This window comes from Chiloscyllium punctatum, chromosome 10 (assembly GCF_047496795.1).
Source record: "Chiloscyllium punctatum isolate Juve2018m chromosome 10, sChiPun1.3, whole genome shotgun sequence".
NCBI classification, from domain to species: domain Eukaryota; kingdom Metazoa; phylum Chordata; class Chondrichthyes; order Orectolobiformes; family Hemiscylliidae; genus Chiloscyllium; species Chiloscyllium punctatum.
The window spans coordinates 35671488-35697539 of NC_092748.1; the positions used below are offsets into that span (position 1 = coordinate 35671488).

Genomic DNA, 26052 nt, shown 5'->3' on the forward strand with positions numbered 1-26052 from the left:
AAGAAGTCTGGTGAGACCTATTCTCAACTTTGGGAACAACATTCCGCATCCTTTATGCAGAATGATATCCTCAGACCAGGCTGCCAGAGTCTGGTGCTGAGTCCTCCTCTGCTGGTCCTCCAAAAAGACAACACCCTTTCTTTGCACCACCCGGTTCACTGGGTTGTCCAGGTCCATTTTGGAGAACCTCGATTCATCCTTCCCTTTGTCCCTCATCCTCAGACTGTCACCAAGCAGGACAGCTTCAGAATTCTAATACTTATCTGGGTGCTCAATGGGCCTTTTAAGAATGTTCCAGACATCAGGGATGCTGGTCTTTTGGTGAGCATCTGCTGAGTGGCCATTGTTCTGGAAATGGTCTGTGGTAAAATGGGGATGCAATTGGGTGTGAGGGATGCCATATGGGCACAGGTGATAGTTAATAAGATAAGTTTTGTAAGATACAGAAAGATATCCCGTTAAGGTTTCATAGAATCTCTGCAATGGAGATAGAAGTCATTTGGCCCATTAAGTCTGCATTGACCCTCCAAACAGCATCCCACCCAAAACCTGTCCCCTGTATTTACCATGGTTAGAGACAAAAAACAAAGTGCAGATGCTGGAATCCAAGGTGGACAAGCAGGAGGCTGGGAGAACACAACAAGCCAGGCAACATCTGGAGGTGGACAAGTCGATGTTTCAGTTGTAACCCTTCTTCAGTACTAGCATAGTGAGTGAATGCAGTCTAGGGATTTATCAGGCTCCATGGGGCAATTGTATTGGAACCTGAGTGACATGAACTATGACAAGATTTATAACACGATTGTCTGATGGGGCCTACTCTCAAATTTGGGAACAACATTCTGCATTCTTTATGCATTTCCCCGTTGTAGCCTGCAAGAAGGGTTACACCCAAAACATCGTCTTCTCCGCGTCCTGATGCTGCTTGGCTTGCTGTGTTCTTCCAGTCTCTTGCATGTACCATAGCTAATCTGCACAATTCCCAAATACTACAGGGCAATTTAGCATGGCCAATCCACATAACCTGTACATCTTTGGACTATGGGAAGAAACTGGAGCAGCCCCACGCAGACATGGGGAGAACATGTAAACTCCACACAGTCACTCGTAGTTGGAATGGAACCTGGGTCCCTGGTGTTCTGAGGCTGTAGTGCTAACCACTGAGCCATTGTGCCACTCCATTTTCCAACTTGTGGCAAAAAACGCTCAAAAACTTGACGAACTTGACTGACCTTAAAATAAATGATAAGGTTCAGCCCCATGCTATGCAGAACAAGCAGCCCTGGGAATTCTGATTCTAGTTGCTTCAACAGGCAGTGGTAAAGTTAATCTTTTGTTGGGGTCAGATTGATTACCTGGGAGGACATTTCAAAAGGCCTACTCACTGGCTGCAGAAATTACTTCAGAGAGAAAGGAAATTTCCAGTGCTCCGAAAGGGTATTGGGGGAGTCATAAATTTTAGAAACCGGTAAATAATGAGGGGCTGGGTGCTGTGAAGTCCTCCTTGTGAAATGTTCATGTAACATCCAGCCATTCCGCAAGTAGTTTATAAATCATGCTTTTTTTCTGCTCTGTGTTCTCAGGAGGTGGTTGACATTGGCGAGACTGTATTTATCATACATCCTACTTGCCAACGTTAGACCATTTTGAGACGAGTCCTCGAACTCCTGCAGCTCAACAGTTCTCTCAGTCACCGCATTAGGCGATTCCAGGATAGTGAGCCAGCAAAAATGAAGGAGTAATGTTGTTCAAGACAGAATGGTTACAGAGGACAGAGGAGAAAATGAGTACTGCAGATGCTGGAGATCAGAGCTGAAAATGTGTTGCTGGAAAAGGGCTGAAAATAATTAATACAATTTTTGGATGGTAAGTAACTATAGCCACAGCACTTCACCAGACAGATATGGATTCTAGTGAAAGAGGGTGCTTATTAGGTGAACTGCTATGTTTTCAATGATGTTGTTAAACCTGCACACATCCAGATTTTTGGGAGACAGGGGGTCAGTTGCTTGACTCAGAATTCCCAGCCACTGAACTGTTGTTGTAGTCACAATATTTATGTGGCTAGTCCAGTTCAGTTTCTGCTCAACTGTAAACCCCAGGTGGGATTCAGTGATTGTGATGCCACTAGACCTGAAGAGATGGTGGTTAGATTATTTTTTGTTGACAACATCATATCATGGCAGTTGTGAAGTATGAATGTCACCTGTTACTCCTCAGTCCAAGCTCAAATGTCCTCCAGGTCCTATAGCCTGTGATCTCAGATGGCTTTGGTGTCTGAGGAATCGCAAATGGTGCTGAATGTTTCTGCATTTATTGATGAATATTCCTACTGCTAATCTTATGACAGAGTGGAAGTGACTGGTGAGGCAGCTGAAATTAGTTGGAATAGAACATGCCCCTGAAGAGCTCCTCCAATCATCCTGGGACTGAAATGATTAACCTCCAAACAATCACAGCTATTTCGTTTGTGCCAGCTCGGACTCCAACCTGCAGAGACCTCTCCCATTGAGTTTCATTTGCGAGATGTTTTGATGCCACATTCTCAAATGTGGCCCAAATGTCAAGAGCCGTCAGACTCAGGTGCCCTCCAGAGTTCAACTCTTCCATCAGTGTTTGGGTGAAAACTGTAATGTGATCAGGAACTGTGTATACCTAATACAACCCAAACTGAATGCTGGTGACCAGGTTATTGCTGAGTAAGTGCCATTTGGTGGCACATTCGATGACTCTTTATATCTCTTTGCTGATGATTAAGAATTTATTTTCTGTGAATCAGATATACCTGGGCATTTTTCTGTGTTACTGGGCAGAGGTCCATGTCTATACTGCAGCACCTTAGCTCGAAATGTGGTAAATTTTCATAAAATCCCTACATTGTAGAAACAGGCCATTTGGCCCAACACATCCACACCGACCCTCTGAAGAGTAAGCTACCCAGATCCACTCCCTTTCCCTATTACCCTACATTTCCCCTGACTAATGCACCTAATTTGCACATCCCTGGATACAATGGGCAATTTAGCATGGCCAATCCACCTAACCTGCACATCTTTGGATTGTGAGAGGAAACCTGAGCACCTGGAGGCAACCCACACAGACACAGGAAGAATGTGCAAACTCCACACAGACAGTCACCCGAGGCTGGAATCAAACCTGGGTCCCTGGTGCTGTGAGGCAGCAGTGCTAACCACTGAGCCACTGGAATTTTGTCAGGGCTCGTAGCCCTTGCACTATCCAATGCATTCAGCTGTTTCTTCATGTCATGTGGAGAGAACCAAACTGGTTGAACACTGGTATCTGTCATTCAAGAGGAGGCTGAGGTTGATGATCCATTCAGGACTTCAGGCTAAACATGTTTGGGCACCAGACCTCCAAAAAGATGAAGGTCTGTCAAAATGAATCCAGGGATTGGGAGGGACTTCTCATTTGGCTGTTGATTCTTGTGAAAGATAGAATATTATTCAAGGATATAAAATGAGAAAAGGGAATCAACACATTGGAAATCTTTGCCATCATTAAGGAGGACTGTACTTCTCCTCTGAGGTGAAATAGTCAAGACAGATTTTTTATAAAGATCTGTTCTCAAACCAGGCAACTGGCTTCCATGGTTCAGGGCCAGGAATAGGTTGCATGAAAAGAAGAATTGGAGATATGTTTGCAACTGCCAAAAGATGTAGAACTAGCCCTGTTTCCTCAGGATAGGCAAATTTATGCTGCAGCTTTATAGAACTTTAGTTAGGCTACACTTGGAATATTGTATACAGTCTGGTCATCAGAGGACATGGATGCTTTGGAGAGGTTTACTAGGATGTTGCATGCTATGGGGAATTTTGGCTATGAAGAAAGTTTGGATAGACTGTTTGTTTTCACTGGAATGCAGGAGGTTGAGGGGCGATCTGGTAGAAGATTGTGAATGGCATTGATAGAGTGAAAAGTATGAGGCCTTTTCCCGGGGGGAGGAGTCAATTACTAGGGGACACAGGTTCAAGGTGCAGTGTTGGGGGTGGGAACAGCTTAAAAGAGATGTGCAAGGAGGCAAGGTTTTCACACAAAAGGTGGTGACTGCCTGGAATGCACTGTCAGATGAAGTAGCGGAGGCAGACAATAGCAGTATTCAAGAAGTACCTGGAATAATTCATGAATAGGAAGGGAATAGAGGGATACGGATCCTGTAAATGAAGACAGGTTTAGTATGGAAGGACACAATGGTTGGTGTAGGCTTGGAAGGCCGAAGGACCTGTTCCTGTGCTGTATTGTTCTCTGTTTAATGTCTGTGAGTGTAGCCAGAAATTCAGCCTCTGCTTGGCCAGCTCTGATTTTCTTTCCCATTTCATAAAATTTTGAAAGATAACATATGCAATTACTAAATGGGTAATATTGTTGTCCAACACTGTGAACTGCCGTGTTTCCAGAGGATCCCACAATGTTTCAACTGTTGCTAAGCACTGTCCTATTTTTGGGTTGCTTTGTTTTCCTTTCAGAACAAAATGCAATGAAATTTGTTGCCAGTAACCTCAGGGAAAATAAATGGCCCCGCTAGAGAAATGTTTAAAAATGTTATTTAAAAAAAGCATAAGATAAACAGGTTCAGGTGAAAGTTCTTTATTGAAGTTCATGACTATAAGCAATCTGTGAAATGCCCATTCCTGTGATTTTAGCTCCTTTTTTCATTAACTGGCTATGTTCAAATGATCAGATTGTTACTTTGGCTTGTATTTTCTGAGCTCACTTCACCATTAACTGTATTGAGGCGGTTTTCTTTACTCTATTATTTACTCGAAATGCCCTCAATTGTCTGACAATGGGTACCTGAACAGGCCTCCTCTCAATTTTTCCAGGGCATATGAACACAAACCTTCTTTATACTTTGACCTCTGATCATTAAAAACCATTTGAGCATTACATTTCCCACCCTTTTTAAAATCCTTTGAAATAGTTTGAAAATATACATAGTTCCTGGCCAACATGCAGCAAAAGAACAATTGTGAACAAAATGTTTATTTCAATTTATTCTCATGTAGCACAGAGAATCTCCAGGAAATCGCCTTACACTGTAATTGAACAGCAATAATCAACAGTTACACAAACAATGATTTGGGAGCATTTATTGCCTTCATGAGAGAGTAAACTAAAATCCACTAATAAACAATATTACGACAGCGAAATGAAACAAAAGAACTGTGTTTGCTGGAAATCTTAAACAAAGTCAGGAATTGTTGGAGAAACTCAGCAGGTCTTGCAGCATATGTGGAGAGAGAAATACAGTTAACATTGTGAGTCCGATTACTCTTCTTCAGACTGGGTGCAAAACCTTAACTCTGTTTCTTTCTCCACAGATGCTACCAGACCCGCAGAATATTACTACAGCATTGTTGTTTAGCTACCCAACTCTAGATGTGTCTGAATGAAAGAAACAAGGACTTTGATTTAATCTAGTGAAAATACCTAAATACAGATTAGAGTTTTTCAGACATGATTAGCATTCATACTGATTACCTTGATCATACAAATAATAATGTGGTAGCTCTTTATTTGGAGGAGATACAGTCTGAATAGCTTAATAAATCTTATCATAAACTGGCTTCATCATAGGTTCCAGTTATTCCCCTGGAAATGACCAAACTTACAAAGATGTGTTCCATGTTTTTAATCCCAATTTTCACTGATATTGTTTTTCTATTTTCCCTTCAAAATATCTCCAAATCTTTGCCTCTTTTTCAGTAAGTCCTGAAAGTTGCATTAGACATTTGATTATAATGTCTACTAACAAATTATGATATCATGAAACACGAAAGCAATACTCAAAGTGCATCTAAATGTTATAATTGACCAAACTTAACCATCACATTTAAAACTCATTTGGTTGACTAATGTCCTTTAGGGAAAGAAATCTGACATGCAAATGGTGTGGCCTACAGGTGACTCCAGACCTACAGCAATGTGGTTGTGTTTCAACCACCCTCTGGGCAATTAGGAAATGACAATAAATGCTGGCCTAGCCAGAGATGCTCTCGTCCGGTGAATGAATTTAAAAAGCATCAAGATATAGCCATGGTGCCTGTCATCACCTCACTCCATTCTGTTCCCATCTCTAGATTCCTATTATGTCTTGAATTCAGGAACACACTCCTGAATTATTTTCAGGATTATTTTCCTGAATTATGTGTTTCCTGAAGCACAAATCTTTCCTTCCTATGGGGAGACAGTAATTCATGAAGATTCTGTAGCAGCGTCTGTTTTCCACTTTGATGATTTCAGATGAAATGCCCAGGGGCTTTACTACTGGTGACACAGTCAATGGTCTGGTTGTATTCTGCTATTAACAGTTCATGGTCTATCTATCCCATAACAGGGGTGTCTGCAGTGCTGATGAGAACTCCTTGAGGTGTCCATTTTTAGGAAATGCTTCCTGCATCTTCCATCTGCTTGCTAGGTTCAATAATGATCACCCCTGTCTTACCTTAAAGGGGACTGATCTGCTTCTGATCTGCTGCTTTTTCAATTCCCTCAGACATTCTTATATCATCTTGAATTCAGCACACCCTTTAGAATCGTTTCAATAAGTTCACATTGCCACTCCCTATCACTTCTGCTAAAAATTGGCAACTCTGTATTAAATTCACTTGTATGCCCTTTCCTCTGACCCATCACCTTCCTGGTGCAAGGAGGTCCTTTTGAGGCCCCATAGCTACTGATCTCCTCTATGCTCTCCATTCAGGCTTGCCGGTCTGGAGAGGGGGACTCTTATCTTCCAATCCTGAAATATCAAAATCTCTTATCATGCAGTTCCAACTTGAAGAAGGAGCATGGAGTCATCATCCAATCATGTTGGTGTTCAGCTTTTCACCTCCACCATTGCAGTTTGGCAGCTGGTGTTATGGGAGTGGGTCACTCAGAAATGCTAGGGAAGGAAATGTGAGAGCTCTGCAGTAACAATTATTATTTCTGCTTTATCTAGGGTGCCACACCTTGCAGATTTTGCATCCAATGCCAACTTGCACCTTCCATCTCTTGCTCACCTCAATCCATATCTTTGATCAGAGCTATAAGGCAACTGATTGCCAAAAGTTCCTCCGATGTGGCCTTTGGCACTGACTGTGTCTCTTTCAATCCAACACTGAAGTCTTCTTTCAGCATACAGCTGATTGTGCCACCACAGGAAGTCCCAGCTGAGAACACCAGCTAACCAGGAGTCCCTCTGGTCAGCTGTGAAATGGCCAGCCATTGCTAAATTGTACTGGGAACACAGAGCTGGGCAGGAGAGGGTAAGCTCTCCCCTTTTACATCCTGATCCTACCATGATCCATAAAATCCATGTTTTTACTTGAAAACTCTCAGGTTCGATTATTCTTTTTAACGGCTTTAAGAAAATTGCCCTTCCATTCACTTATTTGAACCCTCTGGTCTTCTAGGTGTCAGCTGTAATTTTCTAAATGCATCAGTTCACATTTCTCTGCATTAAATTCCATCAAAAATCCACATGTCTAATATATGATGAAACTGCTTATGTCCTCCTAAGATGGTGTGCAGTGAATATGTAGAGCATTTACTATTCATCTGCACAGTACTGAACTAACCCAGGAATTCCATCTGAACCAGACAAACTATTCCTTCAGGTCTGTAAAAGCCAGTCAGCAAAACTAAACTTACATTAAATAAATCAAATTGTCAAGTCTGCTGCCTTGATAAAAATGAAAGGGTATGTTTTGTGGATAGTTGACTCTGTGTCTATTCTCTCCCATGCAATGAATTGCTCTGGAATTGCTTGTGGAATAACTTGATGGATTTCTTTGACTCACAGGAATGTCTCTGACTACCAATGACTCAGCATATACCATGCCAGTGAAAAGCCAGAAGTATTTGAATAGGCTTTTCTTGTCTGCCGTAAAGAGGTACAGGAAACAAACTGTTCAAACATAATGTCGCAAGTCTGTACATAAGAAAAGTACACATGGCAGATCCAATACAGGCCTCAGTCTGTTACCCTGACCGACAGTATGCAAAGCACAAAAACCGTCAATAACAGAAGGGTCAGCAAGATGTGGTGTTGATGTGGATTGCTGGAATGGGGTTGTGTTATATGGAGTTGGCCATTTTTGTATCTCACCATTTCCTAAATATAACTTGATTCCTGGATCATCATCTGTTGTATTTGGCTAGGTGTTTTATAAGACAGATTTGCACATATTGAGAAGTAACAATTACAACAAATTAACATTTCAGGACTTTTGTTACTGTTTCTCCAGTTTTATTTTGGGCCTGATGTAATGAGAACAGATGCAAATGTATTGGGAAAATTGCAAACAAGAGTGAAACTGCAGCAATGTACAAGTGCATCGCAAACTTATTTTGAGAAAAGATATATTTTCTTCCTCCTTTTAAAACCACAAGTTTTAAGAAAAGAGTAAGGGATTTAGGAAGAAACTGTATTTGCTGTCTATTATCAATTGTTCTGAGAAAGTGGTGCTCAGCTATCTTCTTAAACTGCAGCCATGTGAATCTTCCCACATCACTGTTTAAGACGGAGTTCAAGGATATTGACCAAGAGACAATAAAAATGTGAGATATGTTCTTGTTGAAATTGTGGGTGTCTTGGGTTATGTTCCCATGAGTGTCCTGCCCTTTGCAATCTAGGTGGTGACCTGCCAAGGATTGGGAGGTGTTGTTGATGTCTTTATAATTTCCTGGTACAGTAAGCTTTTTTTCTTTAGGTAATGACACCTGCATTTGCCACAATTTTACAGAAACCACACAATCCCTGGAGCCTCAATCAAGTGGCCATTCTTCATATTTGTACATAGAGATTATTGCTAGGCTATTCAACCATGGAAACATCACAGCCAATCCTGGTATGCTCCTCACTGGATATCTGTACGTGATACATATGATAGTAAAATGAAGGGTATGTAGGTTAGTTTGAATGATAGTAAAATGAAGAGTATGTAGGTTAGTTTGATCTTAGAATATGAGAAAAGGTCGGCACAATATCAAGAGCAGAAGGGCCTGTACTGTGCTGTACTGATCTATGTTCTATGTATTTCCCAAGGGAGTTAGGAGATAGGAATCTCGGCTGATTTTCTCCTCCATATTCGGTTCACTACCAAGACTATTTAAACACCTAACAGTTTCCATATTACTGATGACTGTGCCTTCAGGAAGTGTCTTTGGTTACAAATCCTATCAGATCACATGGACCGGTTGGAGTGGCAGTTAGAGGCAATGAGGAATTTACAAGAGCCAGGGGGTGTGATGGATGGTAGTTATAGCAAGGGAGAAAAGCCGCAGATACAGTCAGGTAGATGGGTTAACTCCAGGAAAGTTAAGCAGGTAGTCTTGTGTGGCTCTCCCCATTTCAAACAAGTATGCTGTTTTGGAAAATGTAGGAGGTGATAGATTCTCAGAGGAATGTAGCACAAACAGCCAAGGTTCTGATATCGAGACTGGCTCGAATGTAATGAGGGGTATGTTGGATTCTAAATGCTTGATTGCGATGGGGACTCTCGAGTCAGAGGCACAGACAGACATTTTTGCAGCCAGCAGCAAAAAATCATAATGGTGTGTTGCCTCCCTGGGTCCAGGATCAAGGAGGGTGCAGAATGTATTCAAAGGGGAGAGGGGCCAGCAGGAAGTCATTGTATACATTGGATAATAATGGCATAGGAAGGGAAAACAGATGAGATTCTGAAGGGAGAGTATAGAAAGTTAGGCAGGAATTTAAAATCAAGATACTCAAGGATAGTAATATCTGGATTACTCCCAGTGTCATGAGCTAGTGAGGGTAGGAATAGGAGGATAGAGTAGATGAATGCATGGCTGAGGAGCTGGTGCAGGGGAGAAGGGTTCACATTTTTGGATTATTGAAATCTCTTCTGGGGTAGAAGAGGCCTGTAAAAGAAGGACAGATTGCACCTGAATTGGAGGGGAACTCATGAACTGGCAAGGGGATTTGCTAGAGCTGCTCAGGTGGATTTAACCTAGCAAGGTTGGAGTGGCAGGGTTGGGGGTGGGGGGTGGGGGGGGGGGGTGCGGTGGGGGATGGGGAGGAAACAGTAAGGAAAGAGATCAATCTGAGACTGGTACAGTTGGGAAAGGGAGCGAGTCAAATGGCCAGGGCAGGCAGGAACAAAACAGGGACAAGGTAGGACTGATAACTTAATCTGCATTTATTTCAATGTGAGAGGCCTAATGGGGAGACAGATGAACTTAGGGCTTGGTTAGGAAATTGGGACTGGGATATCATAGCAATTACAGAAACATGGCTCAGGGATGGACAGGATGGCAGCTTAATGTTCCAGGATACAAATACTGCAGGAAGGATAGAAAGGGAGGCAAGAGAGGAGGGGAGTGGCATTTTTGATAAGGGATAGCTTTACAGCTGTGCTGAGGGAGGATATTCCTGGGAATACGTCCTGGGAAGTTATTTAGGTGCAACTGAGAAATAAGAAAGGGATGATCACTTTATTGGGATTGTATTCTAGACCCCCTTATACTCCGCAGGAAATTGAAAAACAAATTCGTAAGGAATCTCAGTTATCTGTAAGAATAATAGGGTGGTTGTGGCAGGGGATTTTAACTTTCCAAACATAGACTGGGACTGCCAGAGTGTTAAGGGTTTAGATGGAGAGGAATTTGTTAAGTGTGTCCAAGAAAATTTTCTGATTCAGTTTGTGAATGTACCTAATAGAGAAGGTGCAAAACTTGGCCTACTCTTGGGAAATAAGGCAGGGCAGGTGACTGATGAAAGGTATTTGCCTGAAACATTGATTTTCCTGCTCCTCGGATGCTGCCTGATCTGCTGTACTTTTCCAGCACCACACTTTTGACTCTAATCTCCAGCATCTGCAGTCCTCACTTTCTCCCAGGTGACTGAGTTGTCAGTGGGAAAGCACTTTGGGGCCAGCGCCCATAATTCTATTAGTTTTAAAATAGTGATGGAAAAGGATAGACCAGATCGAAAAGCTGAAGTTCTAAATTGGAGGAAGGCTAATTTTGACGGAATGAGGCAAGAACTTTCAAAAGCTGATTGGGGGCAGATGTTCACTGATAAAGGGACAGCTGGTAAATGGGAAGCCTTCAAAAATGCGGTAACGAGAGTCCAGAGAGAGATATTCCTGTCAGGGTGAAAGGAAAAGCTGGTAGGTGTAGGGAATGCTGGATGACTACAGAAATTGAAGCTTTGGTTAAGAAGAAGAGGGAAGCATATATCAGGTATAGATTGAGTGAATCCTTAGAGTATAAAGGCAGTAGGAGAATACTTAAGAGGGAAATTAGGAGGGCAAAAAGGGGTCATGAGATAGCCTTGGCAAATAGGGTTAAAAAGAATCCATTGGGTTTTTATGAATACATTAAGGACAAAAGGGCAACTAGGGAGAGAATAGGACCCCTCAAAGTTCAGCAAGGCAGCCTACGTGTGGAGCTGCAGGAGATGGGGATAATACGAAAAAAGTATTTTGCATCAGTGTTTACTATGGAGAAGGACATGGAAGATATAGAATGTGGGGAAATAGGCGGTGATATCTTGAAAAATCTCCATATTACAGAGGAGGAAGTGCTGGATGTCTTGAAAGGCATAAAGGTGGATAAATCCCAGGACCTGATCAGATGTACCCTAGAACTCTGTGGGAAGCTAGGGAAGTGATTGCTGGGCCCCTTGCTGAGATATTTGTATCATCGATGTCACTGGTGAAGTGCTGGAAGACGAGTTTGGCAAACGTGGTGTGACTAATTAAGAAAGGTGTTAAGGAAAAGCCATGGAACTATAGACCAGTGAGCCTGACATTGGTGGTGAACAATTTGTTGTGGGGAGTCCTGAAGGACAGGATTTACATGTATTTGGAAAGGCAAGGACTGATTAGAGATAGTCAGCTTGGCTTTGATCATGGAAAATCATGTCTCACAAACTTGATTGAGGTTTTTTGAAGAAGTAACAGAGGATTAATGTGGGCAGAGCAGTAAACATGATCTATATAAACTTCAGTAAAGCGTTCGACAAGGTTCCCCATGGGAGACTGGTTAGCAAGGTTAGATCTCACGGAATACAGAACTGGCTTGAAGGTAGAAGACAGAGGGTGATGGTGGAGGATTGCTTTTCAGACTGGAGGCCTGTGATCTATGTTGTGCCACAAGGATCGGTGCTGGGTCCACTATATTTCATCTTTATAAAAAGGATTTGAATGTGAACATAGGAGGTATAGTTAGCAAGTTTGCAGATGACAACAAAATTGGAGGTGTAGTTGACAGCAAAGAAGGCTACCTCAGAGTACAACAGGATCTTGATCAGATTGGCCAATGGGCTGAGGAGTGGCAGATGGAGTTTAATATAGATAAATGAGAGGTGCTGCATTTTGGAAAGACAAATCAGAACAGGACTTATACACTTAATGTTAAGGTCCTGGTGAATGTTGCTGAACAAAGAGATCTTGAAGTGCAGGTTCATAGCTCCTTGAAAATGGAGTCACAGGTAGATAGGATAGTGAAGAAGGCATTTTGTATGCTTTCCTTTATTGGTCAGAGTATTGAGTACAGGAGGTTATATTGCGGCTATACAGCACATTGGTTAGTCCACCTTTGGAATATTGCATGCAATTCTGTTCAGGAAGGTTTCAGAAAAAGTTTACAAGGATGTTGCCAGGGTTGGAAGATTATAGGATGAGGCTGAATAGGCTGGGACTATTTTCCCTGGAGCATCGGAGGCTGAGGGGTTACCTTATAGAGGTTTATAAAATCATGAGAGGCATGGATAAGATAAATAGACAAGGTGTTTTCCCTGGGGTGGGGTAGTTCAGAACTCGAGGGCATAGATTTAGGGTGAGAGTGGAAAGATATAAAAGGGACCTAAGGGGCAACTTTTTCACACAGATGGTGGTGCATGTATGGAATGAACTGCCAGAGGAAGTGGTGGAAGTTCGTACAATTTCAGCATTTAAAAGGCATCTGAATGAGTATATGAGTAGGAAGGGTTTAGAGGGTTATGGGCCAAGTGCAGACAAATGGCACTAGAATTGAGTTAGAATATTTTGTCAGCATGGGCATGTTGGACCAAAGGGTCTATTTCTGTGTTGTACGTCTCCATGACTCTATGATTTTAATTGACCAAGAGTCAAATTGGTGACTGTCTTATTCCCAGCACTATTTCACATTAAACAATGGGGCCTTTACAAGTAAACTGCAAAATGCTTTGTCGGTTATGTTAAACCAGCAGGTTTCAAGTCACACAAAAGCAGCAGTATTTAAACATGATAATAAAACAAAGTAAAATGTGCTTCAATGGGAATCAATTAGTTAAAGAAACCTTAAATTCCTTCTTTATTCAACGAACTCAGAACATTATAACTGCAGTCAAGATATTGCATTACAGTTGATTCCCACTTGAAGAAATTTCATTTTGTCTCTGCATGGTGTCAATATCAACATTGTCAGTTTTGATTTGAAACATAAGGAGCTCCTGGCATTGACCACAGAGGAATAGATGTCAGGGCTGACCACAGTGTGAGACCATCCTTTCCTGATGTTAAAAGAGTCACATTCCAGAAGTCTGGCAGTGCTTCCCTCCTATCCTGGATATATCAGATGCTTCTTTGTATTGATCTGCAAAGCACTGGATTAACATTAACAGGAAGGACTGTATATTTGAAGTAATTACACTGAAACCATTTAGGAGTTTCCTCCAAGCATATTGCCTTGACACTGTACACTTTGTATTTGATATGATGAAGACTACATAAAGGTAAATGTTTTGTTATTATTCATTCATAGAATGCGGGCTCAGCCAGCATTTATTGCCTATCCCTAATTGTCCTGTAGGCAATTAAGAATCAACCATGTTGTTGTGAGTCTGGAGCCACATATCAACCAGACCAAGTAAGGACAGCAATGTCCTTCGCTAAAGAACATTTGTGAACCTAATGGGCTTTTCCAACAATTGGCAGTGGATTCATGGTCAACATTAGACTCTTATGTCCAAGCTTCCAGAGTTGCTTCCATCCCAAATTAAAGTATTCTGAAAATTCACAAAAGTCCCAACAGATGTCTGATGAAATGTTGGCTAGGGTAGTGCCAGCTGTGGTGAAGGTGGTGCTGGGTTGTAATGGCATTGTTGACAGTAATTACATTATTTGATGACAGTGTTGCTTGTGTTGACAGTGGTGGTGGCAATCGTGGTGACAGTATTGTACTGGTCTTCTGCTGTTTCTGGGATTCTCGCACAAATTTTGTAAGAGGCAGAATCTTGACCCAGCCTTGCAAGACAAATGAGAAGAATAGGCCATCTCTATCACAGCAATTCCCGACTTGCTGGCTCAGTCAGGAGTTAAAGTACATCATCCTTAAAATATGAAGCTGGGCATTGCTATCAATGGCATCTCAGCTGACCAGCTAAGCCAGGTTTTGCCTTCACCTGAGATCCAATAAAAGCTGTTTTTTAAATAGGAGGTCAGTAACTAGCAATCGGGAGGAGAATTCCACTTCCTCTGAGGCTCTGAGTTCAACTCTTACATTTCAATTTCTGCTCTGCCTGAAATCATTTGACCCAAGATCATCCTAGTAAATATGTATTACTTGCAGACTGCCTTTACCATTGGAAAAATGCCATTGTTCTGGATTAGTGGTGCTGGAAGAGCACAGCAGTTCAGGCAGCATCCATTTCGAAACGTCGATTTTGAAGCTCCTTGGATGCTGCCTGAACTGCTGTGCTCTTCCAGCACCACTAATCCAGAATTTGGTTTCCAGCATCTGCAGTCATTGTTTTTACCAAAATGCCATTGTGGGCTAACCAAATTGTTGACCTCATTACCATTGTTTACTGTCAACACATCTGTACTTTTCTGGAAAAAACCCTGAAAATATTTAGGAAAAAAATAGAGGTGGTAAAGTCTGCTTTGGCCTGATGTACATTTAAGTTTTGGATGTTGAGGTTAAAATACCTAAATATGAAGCCTATATTAAAGTTTGTTGATTATGCAATGCTTTGTAGCAAAGTAATAGTTACAAACTTGAGTATATTTGAAAATAGGAAAAGATCTCTGCAATTTAGCTGTGTTCACTATTTGAATTTTAATCTGGAACAAGTTATAAAACCACTCTTTTTTGTGTAACTAAGATATAGAAATTACTATCTCTGAGATAGAAAAACAATTGTTGATAGTTTTGGACAGATTTTCTCAGTCTTTCTCCTTTTCCAATGCTGTTTGCTGATCACCTTGTTCAGGCACTAAATGACGTTTCCACCAAACTTTGCTGAAATTACTCCAAAGGAAGAGCCATTCTCATAGGGGCACCATCTAGTGACAAGTGAATGGTCGTTGTACCCAACAAATCCTTTCTTTTTTATTGATCAATCTCTTCATGGCCTTGGCATGGTGGTGCACAAGGTAAACTGTGGGTTACAAAATATTGCTTGGAGAATTTAATCCTTCAGCCTTACCCCCTACTTTAACAGTAGCTCTCAGCCTAGAAAACTGGAATTCTCTATCTATACAATGGACCAGCCAATAGAATGGCAACAGTACTTCCTCTCAACAGTTGCATGATGCTGTCAAGAAGACAAGAATAGTTGATTTTTCATAATTTTTTTAAAAATTCATTTGTGGGATATAGGCATCACTGGCTAGGGCAGCAGTTATTGCCCATCCCTAGTTGTCCTTGAGAAGGTGAGTTGCCACAGCAAACAGTGCTTGAGCCCGAACAGTTCACAGTCCAAATCAATGGCTTGACAGGAGCTAATTTTTCCAAGTTAGCAGATGACTCAAGGGTTGGTGGAAATGTGAGCTATGAAAATGATGCTAAGAGGCTTTGTACGGATTTGGACAGGCTGAATGTTGTTCGAGGTCATAGCAGCTGGAATACAATGTGAATAAGTTTGATTTTTATCATTTTGGTCGTCTGGAGTTGCAGAGTATTTCATAAATGGTGCACAAGTGTTGATGCCTAAAGGGACATTGGTATCCTTGCTCATAATCTCAAACTAGCATACAAATACAGCAGGTGATTTGGATGGCAAATAATATGTTTGAGCACAGAAACAAAGATGTCTTGCCCTGAATTATAAACACCATTGAGACTATACCTGGAGAATTGCATGCACTTCTGGTCCCGATGCCTAAAGAAGGATCCTACTTGCCAAAGTGAGAGTGAAGTGGAGATATACCTGACAGATTCCTGGGAAGGTTGGTGATGAGAGGTTGAGGAGACTTGATCATGTGTTCTGTGGAGTTTAGAAGAATGAAAGGTGGTCTTATGGAAACTTACTTAATTATTAAAGGACTAAGGTAGAAGTGAATGGAGAAAAGATGTTTTATATGACTGTGGAGTCTAGAGCTAGGGCACAGAATCTCAGAACAAAAGGTAAATCACATAGAACTGAGACGAGGAGGAACTTCTTCATTCAATAGCTGGTGAATCTTTGGAGGTCTCTGCCCTGGATGGTAGTGGAATATGACAAAGATTGATAGATTTCTACTTTCGAACCCAACAAAGGACATGAGATAATGTGAAAATGTGATGTAAATGATCAGCTACGATCTACAGTGCAGAGCAGGCTCAAGGGCTGAATAGCCTATTCTTGCTCCGATGTTCTTTACAATTACTTTATGTCCATCTTCACTAAGAAGATAGAGAAAAACCTCAAAGAAATACTTGGGGATGAAGGGACTTGTGAAATCAAGGAATGAAAAGACATTAGTATTAATACAGAGGTTGTTCTTGAAAAATAAACTGGATTGAAGATTGATAAATTCAAAATAACTTCATCCCAACATATTGAAGGAAGTGGCGAGAGAGATAGTCAATGTTATGGAGGTTATCATTCAAAATTCTATAGATTCTGGAAAGGTTCCTGCGGACTGAAAAATCAGAAATGTCACTGCACTATTTAATAATGGAGAAAAGGGAGAATGGAGATTTCACACCTGTTAGTTTGACGTCAATTGCAGGAAAATGTTTGAATCTATTCTAAAGCATATGATAACTGGACATTTAGACAACCATTGTGAAATTAGGTAACGTCAACATGGATTTATGGAAAGGAAATCATGCATGATAAACCTGTCGGAGTTTTTTTGAGGATGTCACTTCTAGTCTAGACAAAAGAGAACTATCAGTTATGGCGTACTTAGATTTTCAGAAGGCTTTCGATAAGGTCCAATATAGGAGGTTAGCAAATAAAATTAGAATGTGTGAGGTTTGGGATAACATGCGAGTATGAATTGAGATTTGTTTAACAGAAAGAAAAAAGAGAATAAAGAAATAAAGAATGTTTCTCACAATGGCAGCCTGTTTACTATTAGGGGACCACAAGTATCAGTGCTTGGTCCATAGCTCATCTCAATTTATATAAAGGATTTGAATTCATTAGTCACCAATGCTGCAACCTTTAAGTTGCATATCCAACTGAGTTATCAAGTTCTAACTTGGCCACTCACATATGTCATGATGTTGGGGTCTTTTTCCTACCTATGATTGTAGAAACAAAAAGTAGAGAGAGGGAAAACTATATAATTATGAAATAAAATTTCAGAACAAAGAAGAGAAAGAAACAGAGCAAAAAGGGGAAAAAGAAAGAAAGAAAGGAGTTGTATGTGGCACAGTCCAATGCTTACAAGAGGTACACAATGGTTTAAAGAGGTTAATAATTGTTCCATTCAACTCAAAGGTCATTTAATCAGGTATAACTCACCTGATAGATCTTATTCACTAAAAGATCTAACATGTTATGTTGCATAAGGAAATTTGGACCCCGGATCAACCTTATGGTAAAGTTGCAGAACTGCACATCACTTGGTATGCATACTACAGAGTGGGTGGACTTAAAACATTGAGAGCACATGGACTTGAAGGACTTGAGCACTCAAAGCAAATAGTTATTTCTTGATGTAACTATAAGTGAAAGTCTGAAATATGATATCATGGATAAAAGTAGTTAATATGTAAATATACTAAATGCTGCTAATTTTAGATTCAAACCTGAAGACAGTCCTTGACTTCTCCTTCTCCACAACCAGTCTGATTCAAACCCAAACTCAAATGTTACATTAACCACATGACAAAAAGTAGTGTGTGAGGTGGGATATTAACTTATAGAAAAGTTAACACAGGTGTATGCCAGTCAACACATAGAAGTTACATTTCCCAATTATGGAGTCATGTTCAGCCCATTTTTTTCTGTTAAAAAAAGTTTAAAAGAACTCATATAGTTAATTTCCTTGGTGTTTCAGTTGACTGTAAATTAAAAGGGAAATGAACTTCACATAAAACCATGGCAGAAATTATGGTTTGTGGCACAGTTGCATAGTAGTAGGGTAAAGCCATGTAAATCTATCATGATCATGACTGAAGAACACAACATTTAAAACATGTAAAGATAAACAGTTGTTCCTTCGAGTAAATAAATTATTGATATTCCCTTATAACTTGGAAAAGGGTGAAATCTCAGATAGTACAAAAGGCAATCAGAAATAGTAGCATTCCCAGATGCTTCCTTACCTGCTGTGCTTTTCCAGCAACACATTTTTCAGCTCTGATCTCCAGCATCTGCAGTCCTCACTTTCTCCCAGACATAATTACACTCATGGTCAAGCTATCATCCAACATTTATTGGCCCAACAATGGCCTTTCATCTGTAAACTGTGCATGGTGCCAGCAAAATGATTTCCTAACCAACAATAAAGTTCAATGTTTCCTCACCATTCTTGATTTAACGTTAAGAAACTGAATCTAGACTGAATAAGAAAAGTTGATCCACATAATTTGACTATTAGACAGGTACTTACAGAATCCTATTAAGGGCAGAAGCAAGCCATTTGGGTAAACTAGTCAATGTTGGCATCTATGTTTCACTCAAGCTCTTATTTATCTGCTTGTTTGTGTGATTTACCTTTTTAAAAATAATAGTTAATGTTATCATAAATCTTAGAAAATTACAATTTCAACTCAGATGATTTGTTGGCTTACGGAGCTACATAAACTAGGAAGCTCTCAGGTCTGAATCCTGTACCATGTGCTGAGTTAGGGAATCTCAGTCAGTTTGGCAGTAAAGTTGTTGAAATTGCCTAAGTTTGGGATCCCGCACTCGGTTGCTCCTCTTGGAAAAAGCTGAGTGTGGGCATAGGTAAACACAGTGGGGCTGCAATTTGTATAGAGTGTACATTGAGTGTACATTGTGAATGTGAAGAGTATTGAGATCAAATTGAGACACCTCATTGTGGATCATGCTGCCTGGAAAGAAGTTAAATTTTATTGCATTTTGTAATTGTCAAGTCAAATGCTTTGTAATGTCATAGAGTCATAGAGAGGTACAGCATGGAAACAGACCCTTCGGTCCAACCCATCCATGCCGACCATATACCCCACACCAATTTAGTCCCACCTGCCAGCGCCCGGCCCATATCCCTCCAAACCCTTCCTATTCATATACTCATCCAAATGCCTCTTAAATGTTGCAATTGTACTAACCTCCACCACATCCTCTGGCAGCTCATTCCATACATGTACCACCCTCTGCGTGAAAAAGTTGCCCCTTAGGTCTCTTTTATATCTTTCCCCTCTCACACTAAACCTATGCCCTCTAGTTCTGGACTCCCCGACCCCAGGGAAAAGACTTTGTCTATTTACCCTATCCATGCTCCTCATAATTTTGTAAACCTCTATAAGGTCGCCCCTCAGCCTCTGATGCTCCAGGGAAAACAGCCCCAGCCTGTTCAGCCTCTCTCTGTAGCTCAGATCTTTCAACCCTGGCAACATCCTTGTAAATCTCTTCTGAACCCTTTCAAGTTTCACAACATCTTTCCGATAGGAAGGAGACCAGAATTGCACGCAATATTCCAACAGTGGCCTGACCAATGTCCTGTACAGTCACAACGTGACCTCCCAACTCCTGTACTCAATACTCTGACCAATAATGGAAAGCATACCAAACGCCTTCTTCACCATCCTATCTATCTGCGACTCCACTTTCAAGGAGCTATGAACCTGCATTCAAAGCTCTCTTTGTTCAGCAACACTGCCTAGGACCTTACCATTAAGTGTATAAATCCTGCTAAGATTTGCTTTCCCAAAATGCAGCACCTCGCATTTATGTGAATTAAACTCCATCTGCCACTTCTCAGCCCATTGGCCCATCTGGTCAAGATCCTGTTGTAATCTGAGGTAATCCTCTTCGCTGTCCACTCCACCTCCAATTTTGGTGTCATCTGCAAACTTACTAACTGTACCTCTTATGCTCGCATCCAAATCATTTATGTAAATGACAAAAAGTAGAGGACCCAGCACCGATCCTTGTGGCACTCCACTGGTCACAGGCCTTCAGTCTGAAAAACAACCCTCCACCACCACCCTCTGCCTTCTACCTTTGAACCAGTTCTGTATCCAAATGGCTCATTCTCCCTGTATTCCATGAGATCTAACCTTGCTAATCAGTGTCCCATGGGGAACCTTGTCGAACGCCTTACTGAAATCCATATAGATCACATCTACTACTCTGCCCTCATCAATCTTCTTTGTTACTTCTTCAAAAATCTCAATCAAGTTTGTAAGACATGATTACCCAAGCACAATCAAGCACAAAGCCATGTTGACTATCCCGAATCAGTCCTTGCCTTTCCAAATACATGTACATCCTGTCCCTCAGGATTCCCTCCAACAACTTGCCCACCACCGAGGTCAGGCTCACCAGTCTATAGTTCCCTGGCTTGTCTTTACCGCCCTTCTTAAACAGTGGCACTTTTATGTAATGCACTTTTATACATTTTATGGACAAAGTATATTTTTAGGAATAAAAATAGAGTTAGGACCTTAATTAGGCTCATCTCTATTACAGTCAACTCAGTCCACAGGCTAGCTGTTGTGGACTTGGATAGACCTAAGTTCCCATCAGAGACTGCACCTTCAGGGAAAGTAGGAAAAGGGAAGGGTGATAACTGGGGAGGACAGCTACCTGCAATGCAGCATTAGCATTTGATATGACTGTTGTGGACTGAAATGTATATTACTCTTGTTGGGAATAATCAGAACCTGTGTTAATATTCCTTTAAGTTGTTCAGGCAAGCTGGTTTAATTTAAATTCTGTTAGTTGGATTTTATTTAGAACTTTTGCTACATTTAAGTTTAAAAGTGTGAATAATTATTTTTCCCCAAAATGTTCCCCAAAATTATTGTCGGTGGTACAGTGGTCTACATTTTCCTTATGTTGCCAACATTAGTGAGAGTGTTGGTGGGAGGTTTGCTCCTGATTTCATCTCTAGCATTTGGGAATAAGTGGTGTTTATCTAGCAACCAGTGATCCAGTTGATCAATGAAGAACACTAATACAATCCACAACATCTAATTATTGAAAGCAATTCCATAAAAAAAGGTGAATTGACAGTATTGGTTGGTATCACACACATCCAAAACTTTCTGTAAAAGCTTTTCTGTTTCTCTCAGTAGGAAATACCTCCTCATACAAGCATATGAGAGGTTCCATTTTCTCCAAACTCCCTTCCCTAAACACATTCTTTAGGTTAGAGGCTGGGAAGCAGGAATCTGTGACTGATACTCATCAGCAAGAAGTAATATGAGAGCAGCCTCTGAAAATTTAAATCACCAGCCCAGAAGGAGTAAGCATCATTTGTACTTCATAACACAGTCCACATAAGGGAATCATCATAATGGGACTCTGGTAAACCTGCACCTTGTATTCCCTGAGCAAAAGAACACATCAAAGTCAAGTACCAGGACACTTGAGAAATTATTGTTTTAATTAAAATAAACAACAAAACCAAAAGCACTTAGACCATAATTTTCAGCATTGAAAGCATGTAATTTGAAACTATCCTGTGTCATTGAATCAATCAACACCTCTTGCTTTCTTTATCATAACTTATTATATAGCTTATTAAATCAGGGACCTAAACACATGCCCTAACTAATGAAATTCCTTAATGTTTTCCATTAAGAAGCTTTTGTCCGATGAAACTAGGATCTGTTTGTAGCAGTTTTAAAACTAAGTGAAATTATTGATACAGGTATGGTACTGTGTGATGGACCAAAACTCTCCTTAACTCAGTGAATAATGGCAAGAAATTTGTTAAGTTTTTGCAGTAATTAAAAATCCAGTCTGTGACTCAAAGTAACTTCATTTTATTAACCAAAACAGTAAATGCTGGAGAAATGCAGAGTATCTGGCAGCGTCTGTGGAGAGAGAAAAACAGTGTTAACTTTTCAAGTCCAATATGAGTTCTTTGGAAGACTTGCTGAGTTCCTCCAGCACTTTCTGTTTTTATTTTAGATCTCTGCAGGATTTTGCACTTGTTCTTTTTACTCATTGTTGTTTTGATGGTGCAACATGTAAGATTACACACTTTACTAGCTAAGGTATGTCTTCCTCAGGTCTAGGGTTTTTCACTATTCTCATCTTTCAACATTACAGCAACCATAAAATATACAAATAGTAGTATGATCACAAACCACTGAAGTAATGTTATTTATCGCCATTTTTATAATTGATAGTCTCTTTCCTTGGCAGAGTAATCATGAGCAGCCGAAGGTGGTCATGTTAAATATGGATAAAGTGACATTTCATTTAAATCAAAGATAGTTCCCAACTCATCAATAAACTGAATGGAATAACTATTTATCTTTTGAATAGATATAATGAAAATAGTGAAACATCGAGCATTTGAATTTATTTTGTTAGTTGATAACAAGCAGCTAAATGTATAAAGTTGAAGAAAACCAGATCCACCCAAAAAAAGTGCAATCTTAATGTGTTTCCGTTGATTTCTTAATTATCATCATGAAAGGTGGTTGCTACAGTACAGTTCAAAGAAAATGGTCCCTTCTAAGGATTGTAAATTATGCTGTTATCAAAATCAAATTGCACATTTGCAGAATCTTCTACCGAGCAAAACCTTTAACTGCCCTTTGCTTGGGATTTGAATTTGACACTGAACAAGAGTAATAAAGACGGTTTTTGAATTGACTGAAAGCTTGTTACAAATTAATTCATCCTACTGCTCCCAGATAGTCAGGCCACTCATTTAGCCTCCTGGCAGGAACACAGGAAAAGATCACAACTAAATATTTCCAATGGTGATGGGAGGTCAGCGCATGGGTCATGTATCTATTACGTACAAGTGTCATTTCTGAATGCCAACTCAGATTGAGACTCAATGCTTCAGCCTTCTCTCCCTGTGCTATCTGGGGTGCAGTTGAAACCAAATACTTTTAACTCCAAGATGGAATACCACCACAGAGTCAGTGTTCACTCCATTTAAATATGCATGTGAAGCTGTTCGCATCCTAGCAGTGAGTCATCTTGGCTGTAATATTTGTTTGTGTAAATCCGGTATTTTTTAAACACAAGTGTGCCAAAACATGATCATGGCAGTGAGGTAGTGGTAATGTCACGGGACTAGCAATCCAAGGACTAGGCTAATGGAGAAGTGGGTTCAAATCCTGCCAAGGCAGCTGTGACATTTAAAGTTCAATTTAAAAATATGGAAATGAAAAGTAGTCTCAGTCTCTGAAATCTGGTGAGAGGGTTGTGGGTGTGTGAAGCTCATAGGTACTGCATATTCCAAAGAGCCACCTGATAAAAATGACTGACACCTTGCCAGCCCCCTTCCTGCCCCCATAGCAAAGATCCCCCTGAACAATTTGGAGTTCAACAGGTCAAGGTCAACAGCATAACACCACAGGCTCAATTGCCCATTTCTTTGACAAACATTTTAATGACTCTACAAGTAAATTGTAGCTTTTTTGAAGTTGCTGCTGTGAGGGGGGATAGAAACTTGAGCGTCAATTCAGAAATGAGAGAAGAAAAGTTGAAAATGGATGGAAGACAGACGAAACTAAGGTAACAAAATAGACATAAATAAAAACTGAAAGTGCCGTAGAAACTCAGCCTGTCTGGCAACATCTGTGCAGAGAGAAACAGAGTTAACACTTTGAATCCAACATGACTTGTTTAAAAGAACAGAGGCTGCCAGACCTCTGAGTTTCCCTATCATTTCCTGTTTTTATTTCAGATTGCCAGTATCCACAGTAGAACACTTTTATTATTGATAAAAGAGACTGGGGAGAGCTTGATTGTGCTAAGTAGAATATATTTCAATGCAATAAGTCTAAAGAATAAAGCAGAGGAGCTGAAAATATAGATTGGCACAGTGCAACTTAGCTAATAGTTCGGAGTGGCTGACAGAAAGCCAGATTCCTCGATTATCGGGTTTACCGATGGGATAGAGGGATTTACAGAGGAGCGTTGCAGTATTAGTTATGGGTAATTATAACAGTCAAGAGGAATAATTTGGCATAAGCATCATTAAAAGAGGCCATAAAGATATAGCTAAGTATAGAAAATGGTTAATCACACTACCAGCACAATGCAGCACAAACAGCTAGGGGGAGATGTAGGACCAAATATGTAGACAAATCTCTAAGAAATGCAAAATAAAACATATTATTGAATTTCAACTACCATAGAATTATAGAATTTTACAGTATAGAAGGAGGCCATTTGACCCATTGTGTCTATACTAGCTCCCAAAAGAGCTAGTCCGATTTCCAACCCAATCCCTATAGCCCTTTAATATACCCTAATGTAAGCTGCGATAGAATTAGTGTGGAAAGCACAGGGGAATCAAAATTCTTAAAGTATGCTCAAAAGAACATTTTTAATAATGATGTAACAGGGAGTAATTCTAGACCTAGTTTTAGGGAATGAAACTGGGAGTTGGAAGGTCTATTTGTTGGGAACACCTTGGTGGATATGATCCTGATTCAATTTCAAGCTCTCCTCCAAGTCATGCACCATGCTGGTTTGATGCTTTAACAGTAATCCTTTAGTGTTATTGGGTTAACTCCGAGAATTCCCATCCTAACAGCACTGTGATTGTATCTGCAATACATCGATTGCTGTAGGTCAAAAAGTTGGCTTACCATCACTTTCTCAAGGGCAAATGGGGATGGACAATAAATGGTGACCTAACCAGTGATACATTCAGCACGTGAATAAATAAATAGCAAGTTCATATTTAATTAGTTATGGTAAAGGACAAAGGTAGACCAGGAATAAAAGTTCCTCAATTAGGGAAAATCTGATTTTACTGAACTGAGATGTGACTTAACAGAAGTGGACTGAAAGCAGTTTCTTGAAGGTACATCAATGTCAGATCAATAGCAGACATTGCAAATTGAGAGAAAGTATGTTCACTTAAATACAAAGGGTACCACTGACATTTTCAGTGTCCCCTGAAAAGTCAAGAGCTTACAGGAAAGAACAAAGGGAAAAATAAGGGAAGCTTATGACAGATACTGAGGGGGTCTCAGTATGGGTGGTACAGTAGCTCAGTGGTTAGCACTGTTGCCTCACAGCACCAGGGACCCAGGTTTGATTTCTGCCTTGAGTGACTGTCTGTGTGGAGCTTGCACATTCTCCCTGTGTCCGCGCGGGTTTCCTCTGGGTGCTCTGGTTTCCTCCCACAGTCCAAAGATGGGTGGCACTTTGGCACTGTGGTTAGCACTGCTGCCTCACAGCGCCAGAGACCCGGATTCAATTCCCACCTCAGGCGACTCTTTGTGTGGAGTTTACACATTCTCCCCGTGTCTGCGTGGATTTCCTCCGGGTGCTCCGTTTTTCTCCCACAATCCAAAAAATGTGCAGGTTAAGTGAATTGGCCATGCTAAATTGCCCGTAGTGTTAGGTGAAGGGGTAAATGTAGGGGAATGGGTCTGGGTGAATTGTGCTTCGGCGGGTCGATGTGGACTTGTGGGCCAAACGGCCTGTTTCCACACTGTAAGTGGTCTATTCTAATCTAATCTAATTTGCAGGTTAGGTGAATTGGCCGTGCTAAACTGCCCATAGTGTTTGGGGATGTGTTGGTTAGGTGCATTAGTCAGGGGTAAATGTAGGAAAATAGGGTAGAGGAATAAGTTTGGGTTCAGTTACTCTTCGGAGGGTTGGTGTGTACTTGTTGGGCTGAAGGGCCTGTTTCCACACTGCAGGGATTCTCTCTGAAACTCATTGCCTGAAAGGGTAGTCAAGGCAGAAATATTCATAACAGTTAAAAAATACTTGGA

At 40.7% G+C, this 26052-nt stretch overlaps 1 long non-coding RNA gene across 1 annotated transcript in view; it reads left to right on the forward strand.

The window, feature by feature from the left end:
• The first annotated feature begins 1638 nt into the window (after nt 1–1638).
• LOC140482038 (uncharacterized) overlaps nt 1639–26052 on the forward strand; it is a 65551-nt gene continuing 41137 nt past the window's right edge. The window contains exon 1 of the long non-coding RNA XR_011961646.1: nt 1639–1866. This is a non-coding gene — a long non-coding RNA (uncharacterized lncRNA). The remainder of the gene's footprint in view (nt 1867–26052) is intronic.